The sequence below is a fragment of the Lathyrus oleraceus genome, chromosome 4 (assembly GCF_024323335.1).
Source record: "Lathyrus oleraceus cultivar Zhongwan6 chromosome 4, CAAS_Psat_ZW6_1.0, whole genome shotgun sequence".
Lineage (NCBI taxonomy): Eukaryota > Viridiplantae > Streptophyta > Magnoliopsida > Fabales > Fabaceae > Lathyrus > Lathyrus oleraceus.
The window spans coordinates 337,256,040-337,262,408 of record NC_066582.1 but is presented as its reverse complement, the minus strand read 5'-3'; the positions used below and the strand labels follow the sequence as shown (position 1 = coordinate 337,262,408).

The 6,369-nt window shown below is 36.2% G+C and overlaps 1 pseudogene; it reads left to right on the top strand.

The window, feature by feature from the left end:
• On the top strand, positions 1–6,035 carry LOC127075370 (ribosomal protein S4, mitochondrial-like; annotated as a pseudogene).
• Positions 6,036–6,369: the final 334 nt, after the last annotated feature.

The window sequence follows — 6,369 nt, the reverse complement described above, 5'->3', positions numbered from 1 at the left end:
ATGCGATTTAAAACTTGTCGTCTACTTTCGGGAAATGTTCGGAACAAAGAACTTACAATAATACAACATCGCATTCTCCGAAGATTGAGGAACAAGAAGAGATCTATTAAGAGAAAGATTTATCCGAGAGAAAATCTTAACAGTTACATCCAATCACAAACTACACGAAAGTTGCCCCTTTTTCATGGGGATTTACCCATCACAGAGATGCACAGAGGAACATAATGAACTTCATATATCCCTTTTCTACTCAATCTAGAAACAAGATCGAACGTTATTCCGATTCATCTCCATTTTCATGAAATTATTCCTCAAGCAAGGCAGTCGATAAGTCATCGAAGGGTTTGTGTGAATAATCGAATGGTAAGCATTACTCGTTTGAAATTTTCCCATGGTGATCTAATATCTTTTCAAGAAAATGACGCGAGAATCCGTGGTGAAGAAATAAGGAGATCTTTCTATATCGAAATAGCAGTTGATAAAATCATAGGAAAATTCCCGGATCACCTGGTAAGAATATGGAGAAGAACCAAAACAGAATGGTTCCACCTACTCAAAACTAAGCGGGGATGCCGCCTACTACTAAAATCCCAGTTTTTGCAACAACAATTGTGTTATTCTATGCAAGAAGAAGACTTTGAAATAACAAAGAAGTTTGGATCCGAAAAAGTATGCTTAGGCAGTTCCTTCGCTAAGCACAATAGAATGAAGAGGAATTTGTATCATTTCAAATCCCTATTCTTATCAAAGAGAAGAAACGAGAAAAACCGATATCTTCCTGTAGCGGTGTATTCATCACTTTATGATTTATTGACTAAATCAAAAGCAAAGCATACAAAGAATCGAGTCGCCACCGCACTTTTATTTATCCAAAGGAATGGCTAAAAAGCGAACAAAAGCCTAAGAAGTTTTACACATAGAAAACTAATGAAAAGATCAGAGATCTGGGTAAGGGGTTAATTACGCAATGGGAAGGTGTTAGGCACCCAAAACGTCCTAGGTACTCCTAGGGAACCTCTTTTCACAACTTGTTGTACGAAATGTTATTTGTTTATGAAATATTTATTGTGCAAACATGGATTGAAGGGATGAGAGATGAATATACAAGTTATTATTTTTGTGTTTGAACGGATGAACCCGTTGACTACGTACCTTTCCATGGAAGGTAAGGATCAAACCACCGTAGTTCGGCTAAAATATTTCCAAAAGTATGGCTGGATTCATTTTAAAACAAAAGCCCTAAGGTCTTTCGTTATCCATGGGAGAAAACTCAACCTATACAAACAACAAGTCCACCATGTGAGAAAAGCTTCAACTTGATAGTGAGGGGTTAACCATATAATAAGCAAGGAAGTCTTACAATTCAGTCACTAAGGACAAAAGGTGAGATTAACATCAACCAACTAGGATAAATCAAACCTATGGCTAATGTATGAAAAAACTTATCAAGAAAGTGGACAAAGCCACAAAACAATTGAGTGAGTGGAATTAACCAATTAGGATTATTCACAAAAGTGGTCAAGATATGATTAGAACTCAATTCAAAAGAAGTATTATGAAAATGAAGTTTGAAAAATCAAAGGCCTAAGGCCTAGGTTTCTAATTTGAAAACAAATGAAGATGTTTGCACAATAGTTTTCTTGTTTTGGATTAACATGCAAATGGAGGTTTAAAGAAACAAAAGGTGAAAGGGTGAGGAAGTAAAACTTCTTAAATGTTCACCTCTTGAGATCATATGTAGATGATTCTAGTGATTCCTTTGGAAAAGGCAACAATGCAATTAGCAAATGAACAAAGTAAATGGATACCGGATGCCAATCAATGGACTTATTCCAATCTCCTAAAATAAAGAGAAACATGGATACCACATGCCAATCAATGGACTTACACCAATCTCCTAAAACAAAGAGAAACATGGATACCAGATGCCAATCAATGGACTTACACCAATCTCCTAAAACAAAGAGAAACATGGATACCAGATGCCAATCAATGGACTTACACCAATCTCCTAAAACAAAGAGAAACATGGATACCAGATGCCAATTAATGGACTTATACTAGTCTCCTACCATATCACAGGAAACAATTGCCAATCAATGGACTTATGCTTGCCTCCTTCATGGACAAAACAAAATGTTACAAAGTAATGAACAATGATTATGAAATGATATACAAGAAATGATGATAAATGCACCAGGAACACATAAGAAAATATGCACATATGAATCAAGTAAGCAAACAAACAAGTCAATTAGCACACACTATATACAATCAATTAGGCTCAAGCAAGGTTAGGCTTTACAGCCAACTGGAATGGGGTGTTTTGAGCTCTTAACCCTAACATTGAGAGTTAGGGTGAAGCAGATGAAATGGAAATGAGGGGTGTGCCTCATAGCTCTTATCCCTGGTCAGGGAGAGCTTTAATCAATGGAAGGTGTGGGAGTTGAAAAAGTAGGAACTCTTCTCCACAAATGATTGACTCTATAAGATCTTGGGTTATTATTCACCATGCATCAACACATGGTGTGAGCAAGGTGAATGACACACTGAGTAGCAGGAGATGGATTACACATCTCTTTTATCTGCCAATTGCCTCTTAAGAGGACTTTACCTGCTTGGCACAAAATTAAACAATCACAAGCATTGCCTCTTAAGGAGGGCTTCAGACAGGTGCCTACCAATAACAGTAGGTCTTCCAGACTACATGAAGATTAGAGATTATACCTAAGTGGTTAAGAAACCAAGCAAAAGCAAAGTTCAAATGAACAGATTAGGTACCTGTAGAAACAACTAAACAGATTAGTACAATACTCGGACAAACAGACAACAGTCAATAGGCAACAGACAATCCTAATATACAAAATGTGTAAGCCAAAAGGCAAACTCAAATGAGTTAGCATCAACCTATAAAACACACAAATGTTAGTAATCAATAGCAAACATCAATACTCAAATGATGAAGCATCATCAACTATGGAACTTGGATGCTTAACCTGAAATCAAAGGTCACAAGTAAGCAACAAACCACTAGGTCAAAGCCTAGGGTCAAAGATGGAGAAAAAATTCAAAACAGGGGCTGAAATTTAACACAAAGTAACTTCAAACACATATTGACATATCCTAAAAAGGCTCACATCAAAATCAATCACCAAAAGCATTTCATGATCAAGTGAAGTTCAAGACAATTTCAAAGCTCATATGTGATCAACATGAATGAAAAATTCAAATCAAAACAGAAATGATTCAAATAAATCTGGAAAAATTCATGCACATTCAAGACATCTAACATGATCCACATACAAAAAATCAGGGGAATTAGAGATCATGTGGCATGGAAATCACATTGTACAAGTTGAACATTCAAAGGTGTGACACAAATTGTCACACCAAGTTAGCACAAGCATAAAACGGCAATGGTAATTGAGAAAAATGTCAAACCAAAACCAAAATGTCCAGCAATGTGTCTAGATTCATCATATAAAATTTCACATTCATTGGATAAGAAACAAGCATTTCACAATGAGATAAGCAAGGCAAGGTCACACATGCATATGTATCCAATCATCCTAGCACAAATTAATTTTCCAGCCAAGCACAACTTTGAAAATAATGATGTTAAAAAACTAGACAGAATAAGGAGCATTGTGCAAAAAATTGGAGTGAAATTGATGCATTTTTCTATTTTATATGATTTTTCTAAGTTGATGGAAAAATTTGAAATAAAAAATGAATAAGCATGGCCAAATATGATGGAAAATGGAAGGCAATTTTGAAAAGTGGTGCACGCCAGGATCGAACCTGGTTGATTTTTAAATTTGAAATTTAGCGCTAAACACCAAAACGACAGCGTTTCAACTGAAGCCCTAAGCCTAGCGCATTTCCAGAATTCGTAGCAAACTGATGAATATTTCGAAGAAAACGGTAGCGAACTGGTAGCGAACCTGGAAAGCTCAAGATCTTCATAGGTTGAAGATGAAGATCATGATGATCTAAATCTGAATTTCCATATTTTCAAAAAAATGTCCAGAAATCAACAAAATTAACACCAAACGATTCATCATGTCATGTACATTCAAGATCAACAACCAAAACACGCAAAAACATCAAAACAAACTCGGATCAAAGAAAATCATTTCAACATGTCAAATGTTCAAACATCCATAACTAACTCAAAACAGCACCAAATCACACGATTCAAAGCTTAGATTCATCAGGACAACAAGATCTACAACAATATCCTAATGAATTTAAGAATTAGAGAAGTCGAATCCTGACCTCTTGAAGAGCAGCACCTTTGAATCGCGCGCTACAAGCTCAGCCAAGCCTCAAATCTCCTCTACAATGCTTGATGAAGTAATTGATGATGAATTAGATGCTCCAGCACGCACGAATCCAGCTCAATTTGCAAAATCCATGGAACCTTCAAGCTTCGAGTATGACTCAATATGGCACCAATTGCTCCAATTCCACGTCCAATTCCTCTAAAAAATGCTTCAGGATCATGAATCAATCAATAGAAAAGGCTTTTGTGTGAAGAATTTGAAAAAAAATTGAGAGAAAATTTTTGATGATTTTTGAATCTAGATCTGAAAATTGTAGTTAATGCTGAGAACAGTTGAGATTAACAATATATATTGCATGCTAATCATGTTTAGAACCTGTTTAAGCCAAAGCTAATTGAAATTAATCAAGTTTTAAGGTGTATGCACAAATTGGATTTTCACCCCCATGCATGAGGTAGCCACGTGAACAGTGCTTACTTTTGGCCCAAATCCACTTAAAATAAGTCCATGCAAGCTTTGGAAGTAATATTTTATGCTCATGATCATTAAAAATGATTTTATGAAATTTCCTTCAAAAATCCTCATGAGTGAGCACATGATCATGCAAGAAGAATTCATGCCATGTAATGGATGTTTTGGAAACTAGAGGTCATGATGAATAAAATGCCAAAAGAACCACTCATTTTGGAGCTTTGGTTGAAAAGTTATGCCCATTTGAATTTTTGAACACACTTTGCCATGATTTGATCATATCTCCTCAACCACACATTAGAAATTCATGATCTTGGACATTTTGGAAATGGGAGAGAAAGATTTACAACTTTCATGTTCAACAAAATTTCATTTGAAGCCTTCTTGATGATGTAATATTAAGTTGAAGTTGGTCTAAAACCTTTCCATTTTTGGAAAGTTCAAATTATAGGTCACTTGCTATTTTTGGAAATTCTTGACCTGACTTCAAATTCTTCAATGTGAGTGTTTGAAATGTCAAATGAGACTTGTTTGAACATGAATGAAGTATTTCTAATCACTTCCCACCTCCAAATCCACAGTTGACTTTGCAGTTGACTTTCTAGGTCTTCAGATGACTTGACAATGTTCTGATGAAATTCAAGCCTCTACCACTTGGGATTTTGCTTCAAAATGACACCATAACTAATATGAACTCTTGTGAATGATTGTGGGGTCCAAATCTCAAGAATGACCACCATCTATTGCTCAATGAATGCCTTTAATTGCCTTGACCTGTTATTGCTTCATCTGCAAGACAAAGGTTAGATGACATATTTTTGTATTTTTTGGTTAGTGATTAAAAGAAAAGCAATGGTATACAAATGCAAACATGCTTGGTGATCAAGAATCACTCTCAAAAAGATGACCCACCCACAGGGAAGGAAGCAAGGTGCACAATGATCCTTGAGGCAATGCAATGTTATGATATGATGCCATGAGGGATCTTAGGGACAAAATTGGGGTCTTACACTTCCTACTCGAACAAGAAGTCCTATAGTTTACAACTCTTCTTTATATAGTAATTCGACCTATTGCTCCTCATCCCCCCATCAGTTTACTATGAAGAGAAGAATCAAAAGGATCAAACTACCTACTCATTATTCGGAGGTGAATCATAGAACACCATAAGCGGTGGTATTTTATGGACCTAACATAGGTCACATCCCTCACGACATAAGATTGAAAGATCCAAACCTTCCTCTATGGAGCGGAAACGGACGTGGTCAAAACATATAAAGATCAGCGTAGTTGCTCATAGGGACATATCTATCCGGATAGAGGATAGTCTAGATAGATTCGTAGATAGATTTCTATCCATATAGATAGGTATCTCCGTGGATAGAGATAAAGATAGGGAATCATCTAGATCTTTCTTGATTCACTATTTCCATTTTTTTTCTTGATTCTGATTGATTGCCTTTTGACGATAAGTTTTAAATCTTAATGCAGACAAGGTACGTAGTTCTCGACCGTAAGGGATAAGGAAAGATTTTAACTTCTTACTTGCTGGGTCAGAGTGTAGACGAGCGAGCAGAGCCCAAGATACAGGGAAGCCCGTCATAGAGCAGTC